Source organism: Oryctolagus cuniculus, chromosome 3, assembly GCF_964237555.1.
Source record: "Oryctolagus cuniculus chromosome 3, mOryCun1.1, whole genome shotgun sequence".
In the NCBI taxonomy this organism is placed as follows: domain Eukaryota; kingdom Metazoa; phylum Chordata; class Mammalia; order Lagomorpha; family Leporidae; genus Oryctolagus; species Oryctolagus cuniculus.
This window is the reverse complement of record NC_091434.1, coordinates 30,434,601-30,457,037: the sequence shown is the minus strand read 5'-3', so window position 1 is coordinate 30,457,037 and position 22,437 is coordinate 30,434,601. Positions and strand designations below refer to the sequence as shown.

At 37.8% G+C, this 22,437-nt stretch overlaps 1 protein-coding gene and 1 pseudogene across 32 annotated transcripts in view; one reads left to right on the top strand and one right to left on the bottom strand.

The window, feature by feature from the left end:
• The window catches only part of LOC108176939 (tigger transposable element-derived protein 1-like), a 31,287-nt pseudogene extending 24,370 nt beyond the window's left edge, over positions 1–6,917 (bottom strand).
• Positions 1–22,437, top strand: part of MAP2 (microtubule associated protein 2) — a 308,431-nt gene that overhangs the window by 24,592 nt on the left and 261,402 nt on the right. The gene's annotated exons all lie outside the window — the stretch shown is intronic.

Genomic DNA, 22,437 nt, shown 5'->3' with positions numbered 1-22,437 from the left:
TCCTGCCATCGGATCAGCGCGGTGCGCCGGCTGCAGCGCGCCGGCCGCTGCGGCCATTGGAGGGTGAATCAACGGCAAAGGAAGACCTTTCTCTCTGTCTGTCTCTCTCACTGTCCACTCTGCCTGTCAAAAAAAAAAAAAATATTTCTAGTCATTGGCTAATAAAATCTCAAATTTGTTAAAAAAAGAAAAAGGAAGCTTTAGTACATTGCTGAATGTGATCCTGGCCTATAAATAGCTGGTTTCTTTAGATTGATGTATATGCTCTTAGTCAAATTCGACTGAAATTGTGTCCAAGGATCTGCCTTGAATCTTAGTTTTTCCTTAGCTTTACTGTTGTGTTATATATTTTTTACTTTTTATTGAAGAAGAAAGATCCCAAAGATAGTTTGTATATATCTACTTTTCTCTTCCCAGCACCACCAATCTCAGTTTCAAAAAAAAAAAAAAGTAGCCCCACTATATTGTTATTTTGGACATGTTGAATATTTAATGAATAAAAATGAAACAAATTTAAAACTCCAGTGCTGGAAAGGCTTTGATGTAGACATTCAAAATAGACTTACTGGGACATGAATACTCAAAGGATAAATTTTTATGGTAACAGTAAAAACATCTAAACTTACACTATTTAAATGATTAGAAAGGACAGAAGTTTCTAGCTGTCTGGCCTCTCCATCCAATTTTGAATAAGCACATCTTCATTTTCTCACATGATGAAAGATGGGTTTGTTTGTTTATTTTTACTGTGAAATAATAATAGGTAGAGTCAAGCAGCCTGCCACCTTATACCCTCTTGCTGCTCTGTTTAAAGAGGGCAAGTTCTGGCCCTCTACTGAAATGTAATTGGCCCATCCAAGTTCATAATCAAAGAACTATATTTGTTTTGCAAAACGTTGGCAAAGATTTAACGGTGTTACTTCAATAGCAGATATTTTAACAGATACTATCTACTTGGGTACTGTAGATTAAGACTACCTAGGACCTCTGAGGCCAACAATTTTCTTCTGGCAAAGCTTCAGCTCATCACAATCCAATTCTTGCTCCCTGTTTCTGGAGTTAAAGTCTTGGTCAGTAACTCAGGGAAAGCACTAAAACATTAAGAGTAAGTGATGCTTCTCTCAGGTATGAGTTCCACATGGACATGAGATTGTTATCTTCTATAGTACATGGACCAACACATCCCTTGTGTTCAGCTCTAAGTGACTTCTCATTGAATTGATCATTAAATTTCTTTGGTACACAAAAAAAGTTTGTAGAAAAGAAGCTATTTTCATAGAACTACAGAGGCAATCTTACCTTGAATTACTGAGGTTTTGCTAATCATATCCTTTTATTTTATTTATTTATTTTTTTTAATTTTTTGACAGGCAGCGTGGACAGTGAGAGAGAGAGAGACAGAGAAAGGTCTTCCTTTGCCATTGGTTCACCCTCCAATGGCCGCTGCGGCCAGTGCACTGCGCCGGCGCACCACGCTGATCCAATGGCAGGAGCCAGGTGCTTATCTTGGTCTCCCATGGGGTGCAGGGCCCAAGGACTTGGGCCATCCTCCACTGCCTTCCCGGGCCACAACAGAGAGCTGGCCTGGAAGAGGGGCAACCGGGGCAGAATCCGGTGCCCCAACCGGGACTAGAACCCGGTGTGCTGGCGCCGCAAGGCAGAGGATTAGCCTAGTGAGCCGCAGCGCCAGCCTAATCATATCCTTTTAAAATGGCTGTAATAGATCATGTTGATCTCTTTGGGCTCAGAATTCTATCTTTGGGACTTTACTAGAGTTAAAGTTTAGTGTGTTACATGCCCCTAGCTCCAGAAATCCCCTTTGCTAGCTTCTTAGTAACAACTTTCTCCTTCATATGGAGAAATTCTTATTAATAATTCAAGCAGCCAGAGAAAGAAACACCACCATTTAGTTCAGAGAGTCACAAAAGGCAGTCTTACTTGCTGTTGGAGAGGATCATCATGTACTTCTCCAGACTATCCTTAAGGATTTTGCTAACTCCCAAGTACCACTTAGTGTCAGGTTATTTCCTTATCCTTTGAAGTTTGAGAGACCTCTACTTTCAGCACTTCCAAATGAGAGACTTAAGTACCTTTTTGCCCTGTTCACTCAGAGGATGCCCTGATGTCACAGAGTCAGTTACATCTAGATCACACAGAGGGAATAGCCTTACTATAAATGGTTGATTCATAAGTTATAATTATGCTCTTAAAACAGTGGTTCCTAGAGTGTGGTCCCTGGTCTAACAGTTTTAACATCAACTGAAAACTTGTTAGAAATGTAAATTCTCAAGCTCCACTCTGCACATTGATGGTCACTACAGTTAAGTAGGCACTGCCTTCAAGTATAACATCATATGCTGCTCACCCACCGTTTAACATGCAACCCAGAGAAGCAAATCTACTTTCCTACATCAACATTACTCCAGGGTATTTCACTGAGACATTGGGCCTTAAAGATGATCCAAATAAAGAGGTCTTTTTGTCACAGTTTGGACATTATCTATAAAATGTAAAACTGCTCCTGTGAAATCACTGGAGTTTAGGAGGTATGTAGCTGTACCTAGGATCCCACACACACAAAAAGAACATTACTGTAGTTTTCCCTTCCTACTGACTCCAAAACTGGTTACCATTCCTTTTGCATCTTTGCAAAACCAGAATTAATTTATTTAAAAGATTTATTTCTTTGAAAGGGAGAGTGACAGGGATAAACACACACACAAAGATAGATAGAGGAAGAAAGAGATCTTCCATCTACTGATTCACTCTCCAAATGCCTGCAATAGTCAAGACAGGGCTAGGCTGAAGACAGGAGCCAGCAGTTCCATCTGGGTCTCCTAAATGGGTGGGAGGAACCCAAATGCTGTAACCCAAGGGCCAGCATCTATTACCTCCCATGCGTATTACCAGGAATCTGGATTAGAAGTGCAGTTACTGACTCGACCAGGTATGTCAGTTTTTTGTTGTTGTTGATTTAGGTTATAATATGGTTTATACTCTGTAGTCAAGAAGAACTGCTGTTTCCTTTTTAAGTGTAAGCCCACATATTATTGCAAGGTATTTAAAATGCTTATTTCTTGTTTAACTCTCTTTTCACTCTTTATATGTTTATTACATTTAATAGAATTCAGAACTGCAGAACTTTTAAAATGTAATAAATGAATATGTGTTGAAGGAAGTTGTTTTCAAGGCTGTTTTACTAATAACGTGTGCTATATCCACTGACCTGGCCACATATAAACCATCACTCATTGTAATCAGCCTAAAGCAATGAACAAATGGAAGTTTCTTTTAATTTATTTGTTAACAACTATCCGCTTGCTGCTTGGTCTTGGTAACAAGTGGTTTTTGACATATAGACCAAGCAATAATTCCAAAGCCTATTGCATATATTATGTATAAGTAATATTTCAGTTTGTCTCCTTAGAAGAATTATTAATAGACTTTCTAACATCTACTTCCAGCCTTAATACAGACTCCACTTGGTATTATCTAAAACATTCCATTATTGGCTTTTATATGCATTTATGTGCTCCTCAGAATGACTGTAATGAAAATATTGCACATTCTTCATTACATCATACATCATCAAAGAGTATCTTGTTAACAGCTAATGTTCAGAAATACTATCTGAGAGTAGGTGTTTGCCCTAAAGGGTTAAGCTGCCAGTTAGTTCACCCACATCTCACATCAGAGTACCTGGATGCAGTTCCAGTCTCCAATTCTTGAGTCTAGCTTCCTGCTGATGCAGACACTGGGAAGAGGCAGTGATGGCTAAAGTAGTTGGGTTATTGCTACCCATATTTGAGATGTAGATTGAGATCCTGGCTCTTGGCTTTGAAACCCATGTGTTGTTGCAAGCCTTTAGTGAGGGAACCAGATATGGGAGTTCTCTATCTCTCTCTTTCTGTCTCTCTGACGTTGTCTATCTCTGCCTCTCAAATAAGTAATTTTTTAAGATACTATTTGATTAAGGACTATAAATCATTGTAAAGTCTGGTTATCATCATTTTAGGTTTTTTTTTTTGTTTTTTTTTTTTTTTTACATTTTTGAAGATTCATTTATTTGAAAGACAGTGTGACAGAGGGAGGAAGACAGAGATCTTCTATTCACTGGTATACTCCCAGGATGACTGCAACAGCCAAGTCTGGGCCAGGCTGAAAAGAGGAACCAGGAGCTCCATCTCGTTCTCCATCATGGGGGGCTGGAGATGAAGTGCTTCAGCTGCTTTCCCAGGCACATCAGCAAAGCTAGACTAGAAGCAGAGCAGCTGGGACTTGAAGCAGCACTCTGATATAGAATACTGGCATCTCAGCAGACAGCTTAACCTGCTGTGCCACAACATCAGTCCCTATGCTTATTTTTTGATTCAATAAATTAAAAAATCAGAATTTAAAATGAAATCACCTCAATTGTAGCTTATTAAAATATGCAATATAGATTATGTGCAAAATAATTATAAACTATAAATTACTTTATAATTGTCAGGTGTAATTACTAGAATTTCTAAGTTGTATTATGAAAGAATTTATTTTTGTGATTTATTTTCCTAAAGCAATTAGGATGTTTGAGTTTTATCTTTTATTTTCTCATCTGAGCACATAAGACACTGGGCTGGTAATCTGAATAATATAATCCAAATCTATGTAATATGAATCTAAATAGTTGAATTACTTATTCATTGATACTGCCATAAAGTACCCTTTGATAATAAAGCTTCCTTAATATAAAGTTTGGCCATGTTAGGGAAAAAATTTTATAAAAGGTTCTTCATTTTCTTTTCATCCCCATTGATCCTCCAATTTTCTCTACCTTGATGAAGTGTATGAATGTGTCCCTGTGGTTCTGCCTGACCCAGGATCCTGTTCCTTCTGGCTTCCAGTTAGATTCACTCATTGGGAAACAAAGCCCATGAGAGAAGAGCAAAATCAGCTATTAGTGTCACTTTTTGCTCACTTTCATGCTGCTCCATAACCCACCATACTTTTATATCTCAGTTATATAAAGCAATCTCTATACCATGTTTCTATTTTTCATGGAGTCTCATTATATTGTTCCCCTCTGTTGCTTCGGATGTGCAGAACTGATAACATCTTCTTTGCTGTGACATCTCCTTTGGCTTCCTTAATCTAACCCATAGCGCTTGAAAGGATCCCTTCATCAAGACCACTTTCCTAATTGGACCCACATAGATACACATATTAAACAATGTTGCAGTGTTTAATACAAACCTTCAGCAAATATGCTGCCTAGTAACTGTAGGTACAGCTGTAGGATGCTGAAAATAGTGCTGCCTGCAGCATTTTTTTTTTCATTCTAAAACTCCATTTTCAGGGTCTCAATATGAACTTTATCACTAGGTACCAGATTTCTCTTGCAACCTGATCCTCTCTGCTCTCATAAAGAAGCTGGTATCACTCAGCAATTACCCTTGTTTCTGAACACACAGTATTTTAGAATCAATTAATTTTAGAAAGACAGACCTCAGTCTAGCATTCACCTTTTCAAAATGCCCTCTATAATTTATATAGATAAATTATATTGATACTTAATGGAATTTCAGCCAACACTGAACTGATATGGGTGTATTTAAAAAACTAAATGAGCACTTTAGGTCTGTTTGCAGGTCTAGCCTTGAGAGTAAACCTGATCATTTCTTGGGGATTAGGTGCGAGAAAGGTTATAAAGTGGCAGTCTGGGTGTTTTTCTCCTTCAGGGATGGACCAGTGATCTCTAGAAGTAGACAGAATAGGAGGAGGGTTGACCTATATGCAAATACTAAAGGCCTATTTCTAGGAGCTATTTGGTTTCACCAGCTTCTTCAAGGTGATAATACCCACTTTCAACTAGCTCCTTGGCATGTCTGACTTTCCAGAGTCAATTCTCTCAAACCCTGCTACTGCTTTATCAACGAATTTTATGTGATATTCTAAATCCCTTGTTGTACCCTCAACAATGTTCACAGCATCTTTTCCAGTTGTAGATTCCATCTCAATAAACCACTTTTTTTACTCATCTGTAAGAAGCAACTCCTTATCTATTAAAGGTTTATCTTGAGGTTGTAGCAATTCAGTCACATCTTCAAGCTCCACTTCTAATTCTCTTGCTATTTCCACCACAACTGCAGTTATTTCCTTCTCTGAAGACTTGAAACCCTCAAAGTCATCCGTGAGGAATGCAATCAACTTCTTACAAACTCATTAATGTTAATATTTTTACCTACTCCCATGAATCATACATGCTCTTAATAGCAAGTAGAATAGCAAATCCTTCTCAGAAGGTTTCAGTTTTACTTTGCCCAGATTCAACAGAGGAATCACCGTCTGTAGCAGCTATAGTGTTATGACATGCATTTCTTAGATAATAAAACTTGAAAGTCAAAATTACTTCTTGGTCCATGGGCTACAGAATGGATGGTGTGTTAGCAGATGTGAAAACAACATTAATCTCATGGTACATCTCCATCAGAGCTCTTAGGTGATTAAGTACACTGTCAATGAGCAGTAATATTTTGAAAGGAACCTTTTTCATTTGAATATTGGATCTCAACAGTGGGCTTAACATATTCATTAAACCATGTTGTAAACAGATGTATTGTCAAGCATGCAGGCTTTGTTGTTCCATTTAGAAAGCATAGATATAGAACTGATCTAATTTCTGAGGGCCCGAGGGTTTTCTGAATGGTAAATAAGCAGGGGCTTCAACTTAGGATCAACTGCTGCATTAGCCCCTAAAAACAGAATCACCCTGTTCTTTGAAGATTGAAGCCAGACACTGACTTCTCCACTCTAGTTAGGAAAATCGTAGATGGCATTTCCATCTGATAGAAATCTATTTTGTATATATTGAAAAAATCTAGAGGGCCAGCGCCATGGCTCACTTGGCTAATCTTCTGCCTGCAGCACTGGCATCCCATATGGTCGCCAGGTTCTAGTCCAGGTTGCTCCTCTTCCAGTCCAGCTCTCTGCTGTGGCCCGGGAGGGCAGTGGAGGATGGCCCAGGTGCTTGGGCCCCTGCACCTGTGTGGGAAACCAGGAAGAGGCACCTGGCTCCTGGCTTCAGATCGGCACAGTGCCGGCCGTGGCAGCCATTTGGGGAGTGAACCAACAGAAGGAAGACCTTTCTGTCTTTCTGTTTATAACCCTACCTGTCAAATAAAAAAAAAATGAGTATAAAAAATCCTAATTGAAATGTTAAATAAACTTTTCCCATTACTTCCTCCCTCCTACTCTTCCCAGCCTTTGGTAACCACTATTGTTCTTTTATTTTTATTTATTTGTTATTTATTTATTTATTTTATTTTATTTTTTGACAGGCAGAGTGGACAGTGAGAGAGACAGAGAGAAAGGTCTTCCTTTGCCGTTGGTTCACCCTCCAATGGCCGCCGCGGCCAGCGCGCTGCGGCCGGTGCATCACGCTGATCCGATGGCAGGAGCCAGGTACTTCTCCTGGTCTCCCATGGGGTACAGGGCCCAAGCACTTGGGCCATCCTCCACTGCACTCCCTGGCCACAGCAGAGAGCTGGCCTGGAAGAGGGGCAACCGGGACAGAATCCGGCGCCCGGACCGGGACTATAACCCGATGTGCCGGCGCCGCTAGGCGGAGGATTAGCCTAGTGAGCCGCGGCGCCGGCCCCACTATTGTTCTATGAGATTAATTTTTTCCATCCCATATATGATTGAGATCAGCTAATTTCTGTCTTTCTGTGCCTACCTATGTCACTTAACATAATGACCTCCAATTCTATCCATGCTGTTGCAACTGACAGTTTAAAAAGCTCTATTGTCAGTGTACATCAATTATCTTAGAACCTGTAGATAGCTTGCTGCAGCTTCTACCTCAGCATGTTCTACTTCACCTTGTGTTTTTATGTTTTGGAGAGTACTTCCTTCCTTAAACCTCATCAACCAACACTTCTGACCCCAGACTATTCTACTGCAGCGTGTTCATCTCTCTAAGCCTTCAGAGAATTAGCGCCTTGCTCTGGATTAGGCTTTTACTTAAAGGAATGTCGTAGCTGGTTTGATCTTCTTTCCAGACCCCTAGCTTCCACTTGTACATTTAGAGGCCACTGTAGGGTTACTAACTGACTTAATTTCAATATCATGGTGTCTTAAAGGAATAGGGAGGCCAAGATGGGGGAGAGAAGTGAATAACTGTTGGGTAGAGCAGTCAGAATGCATACACACCATTTAAATTTGTCATCTTAAAGGAGTAGGGGCACAGTTGATGGAGTTGCTAAACAATAATTATAGTAGCATAAAAGATCATTGATCACAGATCACTATAACAGATGTAATACTAATAAAAAATTTTGAAACATTATGAGAAATACCAAAATATTACAGAGAGACACAAAGTGAGCACATGTTCGAAAAATAGTGCTCAATACAAATTTGCTCAATATAGGGGCACACAAACCTTCAATTTTGAAAAAATGCAGTATCTGTGAAACACAATTAAATAAAATATGCCTATATAAATAATAATTTACGTCTATTCATTTTTTCTCCTCACTGGAGAATTAATAAAGATATTTAACCTTAATATTTAGTGGTGTTCATGCATTCTGTATTCCGATCCTGAGAATGTTCTATTGTTCCACTGTGCTTTGTCCTGCTCATTGGTGTTTTGAATGTAGACTACCCAAAAATTGAATTTTGTGGCTTATATAAAAACACGATTCAAAGTAGAAGTGTGCCTTCCGGTCTTTGTGTGTAATGCTCTGTTATTACCTCACAGAATGACAGTATAATTGTAGAGTTTGGGTGAACTATCTGAACCTTTGAATAGTTCTCTGCATTAATGATGCATCAGGAGCCATTATCCATCTTTTATGCTTGTTTAAGAAATTAATAAAAAAAGCTGTGAGAATAATAATTTAGTATTTCTCTTGGCAAATTCATTCCCATATTAGTTGTAGTTCATGCATTACAAAGCAAGCTTTTTCTCTGCATGAGAAATAAAATATCAAATTCTGATAATATATCAAAACATTTTAAGGATGCAGTATACAGTTTAAAATATAGCAGTGCAACATAGCACTTTAAATGGGCTGGAAGAGGCTTTGGACTATATGTAAATAACCTATGACAATTACTGTTTGTATATGTTTTGAAAAAGGTAAAACCTAAAGCATCCTGAATATTTATTTACTCATCTTACATTTAAAGTATCATGGAGGAAAAAATTGTACACATAAAGCTCTTTAGAATTGTTTTTCCATATCAATAAATTATTTTTCTGACCAAAATCTCCCCATGTTCTATTTTTACTCAAAGGGCTGTCATGTCATGAAAAGCAGTATTTCTCAGGTGAGTGCCTACCTTGATATGAACATGATTAGGCTATGCAATGGAATTAGGTAGTCACACTTCTGTTGGAATAAAAAGACAAATTTTAATTGCAGTTAGTTTAGTCTACAAGTGAATGAAACACCTCAGTCCCAAAATCAGAAAACAGGAACTCTTATATAAAAACTCTTCTTTGTAAAGGATTGTGTTCATCCAAAGCTATAGTAGAAAAATCATTCAGGTGCTGTCACTGTGGCATAGTGGGGTAAAGCCATCGCCTGCAGTGCCAGCATTCCATATGGATGCCAGTTCATATCCCAGCTGCTCCACTTCCAATCCAGCTCTCTGACATGGCCTGGGAAAGCAGCAGAAGATGGCCCAAGTCTCTGGGCCCTTGCACGTGTGTGGGAGACCAAGAAGAAGCTCCTGGCTCCTGGCTTCGGATCATCCCAGCTCCAGCCATTGCAACCATGTAGGGAGTGAACCAGCGGATGGAAGACTTCTCTCTCTCTGCCTCTGCCTCTGTAACTCTGCTTTTGAAATAAATAAATATTTTTTAAAATCATTCATATATTTGCTGGGTACTGAAGATCTGAATACATTCTACGTATAGAAAAATGCAATAATCTGCTTTAAATTCTATAACACTTATAATAGCAGGTGATATGTAAATGTGATAACTTCAGATATTTATATGCTAAACTAAGGAGTAAGCATGCACTTTGCACTGTGTGTGTGTGCATGCATGTGTACACTCATTTACTCTGTCTTAGCCTTATTCAGTCTGGTGTAACAGGATACCATGAACTTCAACGTATGTCTTGAGAGAGTAACATTTCAGCTCATAGTATACATACATTTTACAATACAGTTATCATTATTAACCTTAACTTACTGATAAAGAAGTCAGATGAAGCAAATGTTAAGTAATTTGTTCAGGGTTATATAGATGATAAATAGTAAAATTAAAATTTTCTTCTATAATCTTAACAATTGGACTCATTTGTCATCTTAAATCCTCATTCTTCATGTGGATTTGAGTTTAGGATATCAACTGCATGTTGTTGGTTTCTTGATATGATTGTATCCATGGATTTGTAACTTTTATTCAAAGGAATATTTAGACAATTTATATAATATTTTTCTTTTATGAAACTATTCTAGATTGTGTCTGATATCTAGTCTGTATCAGCAATCACGTTCTTAAAGACACGTTAAAATACAGTAGGTTAACAAGGCTTACCTCTGAAATTGCTTGCTGTTCTGCACTCAGTAATGTCAAGGCAGGTCTATACTTGTTAACTTGTGTTAACCAGAGCAAAAGAGAAATGTGCAGTCTACTGTTCCATAGTAACTGTTCCTTATAATGGTCCCCAAATGCTGCTGACATTGTGTAAAAATTATTAATATTACTCACGTAAAATATAGACCACCAATAAAAACTGATGTTTCATATCACTAATATTCATAAAGCTGAATTATTCTGGTCTTTAAGTCTTTTATAAAAGTTCCTAGTGATGTTGAGAAAATTCTGAAATCCTGGGCCTGGGGAATGAAATTCTTTAGTGTGATGATTCCAGGTAACTGAATCCTCATTCTTAGTGTTCATCGTATGCCTGACTCTAATCCTGACTGACCCACAGCATCCTTGAGCATACTACTACTACCACTGTGAACAAGTGTTTGGGTTTTCTAAATGCTGGACATGTTGTTCAGCACTACATGTACTCTTTCACATAATTCTCACAATGGTCTTATAAGTTTGCTCCAGTTTTACTGACAGCTCCTTACCAGCAAAGGTAAAGCAACCATAAATCTTTTCAGAAGCAACCTTTCAAGCCTGTGAGGAACACATTAAATAGATTCTATCATGTGGTAAGGCACATCCAAGGTGCTAAATGATAAATTGTCCAACTCTGAGGAATTTGAAAGGATTTATAAGAACTTCCGGTGCAGGAGCTGGTGCTGTGATGCAGCAGGTTAAAACGGCTGCCTGAGCCGGCGCCGCGGCTCACTAGGCTAATCCTCCGCCTTGCGGCGCCGGCACACCAGGTTCTAGTCCCGGTCGGGGCACCGGATTCTGTCCCGGTTGCCCCTCTTCCGGGCCAGCTCTCTGCTGTGGCCATGGAGTGCAGTGGAGGATGGCCCAAGTCCTTGGGCCTTGCACCCCATGGGAGACCAGGATGAGTACCTGGCTCCTGCCATCGGATCAGTGCGGTGCGCCGGCCGCAGCGGCCATTGGAGGGTGAACCAACGGCAAAGGAAGACCTTTCTCTCTGTCTGTCTCTCTCACTGTCCACTCTGCCTGTCAACAAACAAACAAACAAACAAAACAAAACAAAAAACTGCTGCCTGTAGTGCCGACATCCCACATGGGTGCAGGGTCAAGTCCTGGCTACCCCATCTTCAGTGCAGCTCCCTGTTAATGCTGCTGGGAAAGCAGAGGAAAGTGGCTTAGTTGTTTGGGCCACTGCATCCATGTGGGAGACCTGGATGAAGCTCCTGGCTCCTGGCTTCAGCCTGACCCAGCCCTGGCCGATGTGGCTATTTGAGGTTTGAACCAGCAGATAGAAGATTGATTCTGTCTCTCTCCCTCTCTTCTTCTCTCTCTCTCCTCCTCTCCCCCTCCCTCTCTCTCTCCTGACACTCCCTCTCTCTCTCCCTATTGCTATCCCTCTCCCTCTCTTTCTCTCTCTTTTTGTCTCTCCCTATCTCTGTAGCTCTGCTCAAATAAATAAACCTTTAAAAAAAAAAAAGAACTTCCAGTACATCAAGAATTATGGTCTCAAACTGAGGGCACTCGTTTTCTTCTCAGAGTATTAAAGAATGTCAGAGATCACCTTGAGAAATGAGTGCTGTAAACCTGTATTTTACTTATAGGTAAACTGGACCTAGGAAATGAAGGAGCTGTTTTAGGGTGAGTTACCTCATTTGTGGTATAGGGAGAATCAGTCACTTCTCTCCTCAGACATCTAGCTCTGAAACCAATGCAGGCCCCAGTGAATCTATCTTGGATTGCAGGAAGAATGGGCAAAACACAGAAGCTGCAAACTGAGTATGTACCTGCGGTTAGGGAAAGCCTGGGAAGACCACTGACACAAATCATGTAGGTCATGTGGAAAATAGATTGAAGAGTCAGGGACAAGTGAGGAGTAGCCCTGCACTGCTGTTAATTGCACTTGTTCTTGATCCCTCAAAGAGGAAATGTTATAATCAGTGCCATTCACTGTGATAAATGTTAATTCCCAGAGGCCATGAGCTATCAGTTCACATCTTTAGTCCAGGTGTGTTGCCCTATGAAACAACGTGTTTTCTTCATATTAAACTAAGAGAAAAAAAAAACTTTGCTTTATTGACTTAATAATTTAATTCCCTCATGTTAACATGTTATGAACTGCGAAGCTCCCTATGTGTCAAAAATTATGAGTTGGGATAAAGAACAACCTTCATCCCCTTCATCCTAGAGTCATTATTTTACTTAAGGAAATTAGTCTTTGGCATTGAAAAAGCTTACAGAAAGAAAACTGATAGTCTACTCCACATAGACACACACGCACACGCACACACACACACACACACACACACACAGAGAGAGAGAGAGAGAGAGAGAGAGAATCAAATAAATCTGATGGGTCATTTTAATATCCAGCGTATCAATAGGTGATCCTCTTAATAACATTTAACTTTTAATTACACTTTGTAAAAAATGTTTCACTAGCATTATTTCATTAAATAATTTCAACCTGTTTTGAAATAGTAGTTATTACTTGGTTTTACAGATAGAGGAATTGAGTCTTAAAGAGACGGAGTCCTGAGGAACGTGAGTTGATTGGTTATGACCGTTGCCCAGGTGAGCTTAACATGAATATTGGCTCATCTTTTCTGTCATTTCATTGAGTGTTACAAAATCTTCCCAAATTATCCACTACCTAGTCTGGAGACGTACCCAATGACCCATCTCATCAAGAGAGCAGTGAGCCAGCCCCTGGAAAATGCATACATATCCAACATCAACCTATGCTATTGCTTGCTTTTACAAACAAGATTTATATAGTCAAACAAATTGCTGAGGCCTGCAGAAGTTATTTGTTTCATTTTTTTTTTGATTGAATAGGCTACTGTGGCATAGTAGAAAGAGTATTGAATCTGTAGTGAAAATTTGAAGGTTTCAACTCTAACTCATAGGAGTTACATGATCTGAACATGTAACTTACTCATTAAGCATTAAATACTTCATCCATTAAAAGGGGATGAGGATATACATTCTGTGTATTTCATGAGATTGTTCAGATGACAGAACACAATGCAGCACATTAAAGTCCTTTGAAAATGGCAAGATGTTTGAGAAGTGTTCTGGGCATGGAAAATGGAGATGGGAGGAGAGATGAAGCCAAATTGTGTCCAACTTGTATAGATACCTGAGTTTGTTTGTTTGTTTGTTTGTTGTTTGCTACCTCCACCTTTCCTTCTTGAGTTCAGATGATCCAGAGCAAGCCACAAGTCATATACCACAGCATACCAGGACTTGTTTCAACCATTCAAATGAATTGCTTCTATGAAAACAGGTTATCTCCATGGTGTGCTTTTTCTTTATTTTGTTGGGAATGGAAATTTTTCTGTTTGTTAAATTAAAAACATGTTGTACTCTGTAACTAGTATTGATTATTACTGTGTCCAAAGCATTAAGATAATAATAAAAATGAATAGATAAGATTTTCTATGTTACAGAAATTCCTGCTGTTAAAATGCCAAGAACTTCATTTAATAAAGTAGAATCATTATAAAAGGCTTGGCTGGACTCCCAGAACAAGAGACTCCCCAGTGAGAAACCACCTGTTAGCAAAGTCTTCATTTCCCTGTTTGGAATAAAGAAAAATGAAAACTATCCAGGGAAAGCAACACAGAGGTCTAGAGGGAAATTGCTTCTCACTAACAATTCAAAAACTGTAGAGTTATACTGCTATTACATGATAAGATGGATTCATTTATATCTACTGTTGATTGGAACCTTTTATTAAAAGTTAGAAATAAAATTAGAAACAAAGGATATAGGGAAACCAATTTAGATTAAAGCCAACCAAAATATGTCTCATACAAAATGAGTCAGTAAGTGAAACTCAAACTAAGGGGTCAGGCTGCCCACTGAGAAATAGTTGGAATTGGCTAAGGGTGTGGGCCAATGTGTTTTAGTAATAAAGCTAGTGGGAGTTTGGGGTGTTGAAAGACTTTGAATCACAAGTTTCCTCCAACCTGTGTCTTATTGGCATCTAATCACAATAATAAGTCATAGGGGTAGAGCTCAATATTGCTAAACCTGAATAATGCGCCTGCATATCAGAAGTCCCATAAATGTGTATTATTCATGTAGTGTTCCATTCATCTACCTGAGAAGCAGTAAAGGTACCAGGAGCATAGAATATGGAGTAGCTTTAAGTAAGTTCTTGAACCTTTGCATATGTAAGTTTCCTCACGTATCAAGCAGAAATGATACTCAGACCTCTCGTGGGAACATTGGGAAGATTACATGATTTAATACATGTAAACTGCTTAGAATAAAGAAGGATAATATCTGACAACCATTGAACAAGGCTTACTGACAAGCAAATTTCATCAAGCTATTCCTATTTGTGATGTTCATTTTACATCCATAGAAATTTTCAACCTTTCTCTTTCTCTCTCTCACTGTCTATAACTCTACCTGTCAAATAAAAAAAATCTTAAAGAAATTTTCATTTATATCACAATTCTATGATCTTTTGTGTCCAGTCCTCATGGTGCAGTGCTTAAGAGCATGAGTTATATAGTCAAGTGTCTTGTATTTAAATTATGGCTCCACTCACTGTTAGTTATAATCTTGGGTAAATTATTTAGCCTCTCATAGTCTCTTTCCTTGTCTGTAAAATGTGATTGCAATCACAAAGTTTTGAGACTAAATAATGAGTGAGTTAAGTAAGACATGGAAAGTTCTACAGCAGTGCCTGGCACATGCAAGTGCTTGTCCAATGCTAGCCACTAATAACATTATTTCCCTCTGTAACTTTGCTTTGTCCATTACTGCAATCATCAGATACTGCCCTAATATATACCCTTCCCTAGCATGTAAGACAAAGCTTGGCCTAAGAGATATGGGAAACATCTCTTAGTCATCACTCTGTCTCAGCATTATATCAGCCTCCTGTATCCTCCAGGCAGATCCAGACTGTGTCTAGTTTTCATATGCGTGGTTTCTACTGTGACTCTTGTGTCCTGGTTTCTACTGCAGCACTCTGCTGGGGCTCCTTGGGCTCTCCTGCATCTGTGATTCTACCCTCTTTCCTTCCCAGCACATTTAAGGAGCTGAGATTATAGAGCAGTCTTTCTGATATTTACACCATACAATTTTTAGTTGTAGCAATTTGGGACTCTAAAGCTCTGGCCCTAATGTGCTCACGGTCTTGGGCCCATTATATTTGACTATTCAAAGGAGTCTACTTGTATTTGAAAGTTTCTCTGGCCCATAAAGAATCTATCCAGGTCTTAGCTTTTCTGTATCTTCCTTGCCTAGTATCCATAATCCCCAATGATCAAGTAATACCCATTGTTAGATTAATTGACTTCCTATGGTTTCAACCTTCTCTATAAAACTAATTGTTGGATACAAATAAGTAGACCAAAAATTTCAACTCAGCATTTAACTTTTTCTGTTTACAAGTTATAACTCAGTGTAATCTGTTTTCACTTTTATTAGTGTGGTGTTTCATTTTGTGTGTATATGCATATGTGTAGTTTCTTCAAGTTCTTTATGACTTTTTAAAGTGAAAAATACATAAAATAGCTGAAAAAAATTGGCCATCCTACTGTATGGAGCTATCTGTGTTTGCAATGATAGTCAATGTCAAGCTGTACTTGTTCAGGAGAAAACAGCAGTGGTGCTTTGACAAAGAACAAACTAGTTTTTTGGGAGGTGTGGACACTGGTTGCATTATAGAGATACTGGCTTGCCCTAGAAAATTATTGCAGTGCCATAAATTTAGTGACTCACTTATCTGAAATCTCCAAGAGAAAAATTCAGTACCTATGATCTGGGTGAATTGGAAAGAATGATTTCTCTTTTTCCACTGCCTCTCCTTTTGAATCTTTTAAGCTGTCTGTTACAAATTTGCTTTTTTACTTTCTTGCAGTAAGTAGAATAGTTTGGATGGGTGGTTAACACATGGAGACTTTGAAGATAAAAATCTGGCTGACAAGTACAAACAACATGCACTGAATACCCAAGAAATATGTTTCATAGTACCTGATAAATATGTATAATTTGTATGTCTGTTAAAAGTTATTTTTTAAAAAATAAAACAAACTTTATTGTTATCACCAGAAAACTATTTATAATGATTCAAAGTAAAAAAAAAAATGAAGGATTTATTCAAAAATTGGTGCAGTTCAAAGTTAACTTGGGGCCGGCAGATGTGGTGCAGCGGGTTAAAGCCCCAGCCTGCAGTGCCGGTATCCCATATGGGTGCCGGTTCATGTTCCAGATGCTCCTCTTCTGATCCAGCTCTCTGCTATGGCTTGGGAAAGCAGTGGAGGATGGGCCAACTCCTTGGGCCCTGGGCACCCATGTGGGAGACCTGGAAGAAGCTCCTGGCTTCAGATCAGCTCAGCTCTGGCCGTTGTGGTGATTTGAGGAGTGAACCAGCAGAATGGAAAATCTCTCTCTCTGGCTCTACCTCTTTCTGTTACTCTTTCAAATAAAGAAAATCTAAAAACAAAAACAACAACAACAAAAAACAAAGTCAATCATGCATGGTTATTTTTAATTTACTAAAATTAAATTGAATTTAAACTTTAGTTCCTCCATCATACTGGCTCCCTTTCAAGTGCTCCATAGTCACATGTGGCTAATGGCTACCATATTGTACACAAATTCATTTAAGTTCTTATGGATAATTGCAGAAAGTTACATAGCACTGGTTTAAATAATTTCTCTGCTTAAGATTCTTAGTTCAGCAGATCCTTAGGGTTTTTTTTTTTTTTTAAAGATTTATTTATCTGAAAGGCAGAGTTACAGAGAGAGACAAGGATAGTGAGATCTTGAGATCTTCCATCCTCTGGTTCACACTCCAAATGCTCACAACAGCCAGGTCCAGGCCTAGCTGAATCCAGGAGCCAGGAGCTTCAAAGAGTCTAGGTCTCCTACTTGGGCAAAGGGGCCCAAGGATTAGGGCCATCTTCCTCTGTTTTCCCAAGTGCATTAGCAGGGAGCTGGATCTTAAGTGGAGCAGCTGGGCCACGGACCAGTGCCAATATGGGATGCTGGCATTGCATGTGTCAGCTTAACCCAGTACGTTAGAATGCTGACCCCTAGTTAAAAGTTTCATTGTTTGTTTCTTTGATACATAATCCTCTAGTCTTCCAGACTGTTCTCTTGCTGCGTCAAGCTTTGTTGAAGATCTTTGTGCATTTGTTCATCTTTTTTATTCTCATAAATCTCAGTACTCTTGCACCTGTTATTCCCCAGAATTTCTCCTTTTCCTCTGGTTGTTTCCCAGTCTTTGAAATTGGCCCACATATTCCTGGCAGAAAACCTTTCCTGAATTTCTGTATCTTCTAAAGCCACTTTATACCTAGTTATATTTTATGAGTCACCACTCTTAACCAAAGCTGTGTTGCAATTCCTTTCCTATCTTGAGCTGCCTCCTAAAAAATCCTGGTGACACACAAATTTCATTTCTATTAAATTTTTTGCAACCATGAAGCTTTTGTTCTAATTTTGAAAATAATAAATGGGAAGGAAAGAGTAAATGGCATTTGTATGTGAAAAAGAGAAGTAAATGGCAGATGGTTAGATTTTTCAAAGAAGGCTTATTAGGCATGATCAAGAAAAGAAAAGGAAGCAGAATCGGGCTTTAGAATACCACTTTACTGGTATCCTTCAAGAGAGTCATATAAAAAGTACATTGGTTTTGTGATGGATTTATCATGGAAAGAGAATGCCATGGAACCCAAATGTTGGGCCAGAAGTTTGAGAAATACAATCACATGCTTCATAACATTTTGGTCAATAACAGATGGAATATATGATGGTAGTTCATAAGAGTATGGAGCTGAAAATTTCCTATCACACAGTGACACTGCAGCAATTATAAAACCTTAGTGGAATGTATTACTTACACATTTGTGCTGACACTGGCGTAAACAAGCCTATTGAGATTCCAGTCAAATAAAATATAGCACATATAATTATGTACAGTGCATAGTACTTGATAGTGGCAATAAAGACACGTGCTACTGGTTTATGCAATTATTGTATTTTATATCATTATTTCAGAATGTGCTTCCATTTATAAAAATAAAAATTTCACTGTTTACTCTGTTTCTTGTTTGATTTTTTATTGTGATGGATTTAATATCATGCTGTTTTGTTTATCATAACCCTGGGGGCAATAGGCCTCACATGCATCATAGCTATGATATATGGTCTACGTATGAAGTAGGCCATGTCATCTAGGTTTGTGTTAACTACACTGTATGAAGTTTGTACAATAGAATCACCTAACAATGCATTTCTCAGAGAACCCAATGTTATCTGATATATTTCTCAGAATGTATGCATAATATTCAACAATGAATTACTATAATTAAGTCTTTTGATTAAGGTATATCCAAATAATTACAAGCCTTTTCATTCATGCATAGTAATTTTTTTAATCTGTGAGGGCATGGTAGAACCTAGGAATTGGGATCAAGTGGCCAAAAAAGTCAACCGCTAGTCATGAAATCAGAAAAGCATTGCCCACCGAGAAGACCACAGCAGGCCTCATACTTTGAATATTCCTTTCCACAAGTGTTTTACCAATTATTGTTACTAATTATTATTAACTTGAGAAGTATAAATGTATCATTAATTTAGGAATCATTAGAGTTATATCTTTAGTTGCCTGGGTTTAGTAAACAACAATATGTCAAAGATGCAGGTTAAGTATTTTCTGACATTTTTGTCCATGTAGTTTTAAGATTTTCAGTTGTAAATCCCTTTCTCAAGGTAGCTTTCAGAAGTCCAAACTCTTTAGGTAAGGAGGGGGATTATATGTAATTATTTATTTTCTTCTTTTTCTGTAAACTCTTAGCTACTCATGTACACACACACACTCAGTCACTTCTGAGCAACATGAAGGCAGGGATGTATCTTTTATCTCTGTAACCTCAGTATCTAACTCATATGTTATTTGATAAATGCTGAAAGGAAGAAAGACAGGAAGAAATGAAGGAAAAATGTAGAAAAATTTTTATACTGCATCTTTATACTGTCATTCTATAATTACAAGCCAGCTCTCACCACCTCAGATTTATTTTTACTAAGCAATATAGTCTTAAAATATGTTCAAGTAAATCATTTGATTCCTTATTGTTTTATTTTGTGGATAATAATGGAAGTCAACTTCCTACCATTTTTTAACCTTTTTTCATCTCACAAAAGTATCATTTTAGAAAGTGTCTCTTTAGTGCCTTCTGTTCCCTTTCTAAGTGAGGTGTGACTTCTGCTGTTAGGTGCCTGAGAATGTTTTTCTTCCTTTTCTGGTCTCTCTCTTGGGAGAAAGCAGCTTTCAACCTATTCTTTCCTTTTGGATTTTAAAACTTGAAATTGAGCCCTGCTAGTTGATTACTAATTTTAATTCAGATTCTAATATACACCAGCAATTATAATCATTATACACTTAAAATGGAAGATTATATAGTAGGTTCTAAAAACTCTATAGCCGTGTTTCACATTTGAGGAAACTGTAATCCAGACTTTCTAAATTGCTCAGGAACAGAGAGTGCATCAGAGTCATAACATTTTAACTGTTACTAAAAGAAATAATTGAGATAATCTATGATATTATTTCGTTCATTGTCTTTGTAGGTGCCTCTTTATTGAAGGTTTCAATGTTGGTCAAAGACTATTATTTGCCTGAGTCAAATTAGAGACTGTAGATTCCGTGAAATAAATAAAAATGTCAATGTAGGGATTTACTTGCTTTTGAATTTTTCCCGAGTCTCTAGATTTAGGGTGGTTTATGTGGTTTCTGACAGACAAACATCTCATTCATTCTGGGATGGACATCTAATTCTCAATATGATGAATATTACAGGTGCTCAAGTCACAGAGTTCAAAAATGATTAATGGATGACCAGGGAAAGTGGGCCATATTATTTTTCATCATGAATAACTCTGTGCATGTAAGTTAGGAGTTTGAGACTGCATACTATACCATTCCAAATTCTATTTAAAAGGTTCACTAAAATAAAATATTACATATTGGTATCAACATGGAACTGTCTCTTAACATGACTTTAATTTTAGTCCTTTTTCTTTTTTTTGAGGAAGAAGAGGAAGAGGAATTGGTGCAAGTGCTTTGGTTGAAAATAACATAGATTTTATTAGAAACTCATAGCCATTTATTCTCTACCCTTGGATTAATGTTATAGCAATCCCTACATGTTATTACTTGAAAAAATTTCAATGAAATACCTTTTGTTCACATTGTGCTTTGTACTGAAGAATAAATTATTGTACTTAGACACTGTTTTCTAGCATTATTAGGCTGTTTTTTGAGGTGGGCAGAGCTCTAGGAAGGTTGAAGGATACATTTGTTCAGTTTTCCTCAGAAAATGGTCTGAAAACTGAGGCAATACAGATACTAATTAATATATAATTGATTGGTTCTAAAAGTGATTGGTTGATTCCAGTCCACCATTCAGTTAACTATCCTACATTTACTTAATGTTCCTGTATTTATTATTAACTTATTAATAGAAAAAATGTCCAAGTTAAAAATATATTAAAGGTTGCCTAGATAGTTTTTAAAGTAATTTTATCTACTCATATCATAATATAGATTTAATGATATAAAGTTATATAAATATAGTTTTGAAAATATGATGCCACAACTCAAAGTTGTCTTTTTCCCCTAACAACTTAATAGTTTTGTAAGGTTTTATTTTATTTTATTTTATTTTATTTTATTTTATTTTATTTATTTTGACAGGCAGAGTGGACAGTGAGAGAGAGACAGAGAGAAAGGTCTTCCTTTGCCGTTAGTTCACCCTCCAATGGCCGCCACGGCTGGCGCGCTGTGGCCGGCGCACCACGCTGATCCGATGGCAGGAGCCAGGTGCTTCTCCTGGTCTCCAATGGGGTGCAGGGCCCAAGTATTTGGGCCATCCTCCACTGCCTTCCCGGGCCACAGCAGAGAGCTGGCCTGGAAGAGGGGCAACCGGGAAAGAATCCGGCACCCCGACCGGGACTAGAACCCGGTGTGCCGGCGCCGCTAGGTGGAGGATTAGCCTATTGAGCTGCGGCGCTGGCAAGTTTTGTAAGGTTTTAAAAAAGTGTTCCTGTTATTACCATGATACCTATATAGCTGTCTTTATGTAAACATTCATACATAGAGATAATTGTAATGTGTGAAAATAATTGTGTAGAGTTCTATACTCCCTCCTTTTCAAGTCATGCTGTGAATTTTTCTCTTCAATACAACATGAATTCTATCACAGAAACTTTGATATTGTGTTATGACCCACCTGCTATTTGACAATTTATTATTTTCAAACATCATGATTAATGAAGTCATAGAGCTGATAGAGAATTTACAGAAGATTTAATCTTGTTCTTTTAGTTTTATAGTTTGATTTTCTAGTAGGACTAAGGCCTATAATGCTTAGTTGACTTAGGAATTATTTTCTTTTCATTAGGAAAATAATACAAATTATATAATTCCCAAAGTGCTTTTGTCTAAAAAAAAGTGAAAGAGAAATAAACTAAATCAGTCAAGGCACATCCAAAATAGAATAAAAAATGTGGGTGAGTAATCTATCATTGGGATGAGTAATATATCATTTGCTATAAATATTTTCTTCACATTTTAAAAGGCAAACTAATTTCATATAACATAATTTTTCTAGTCTCCATCTCAGTGACACACAAAATATGTCATTACATGAAAATAAGTTTCTAGTCTACTTTTCAAACTGAGTTAATTGCACGACAGAGCACATATTGAAAAGTAAGCTTGGTTTTTTGCAATTCTTTCCATTCTAATAATCTAAATTATTACAAGAAACAGTGATACTTTTTCCATTCTCAGTTGTGACCACTTGGCATTTAACTTATTTTTCATTTCCTTG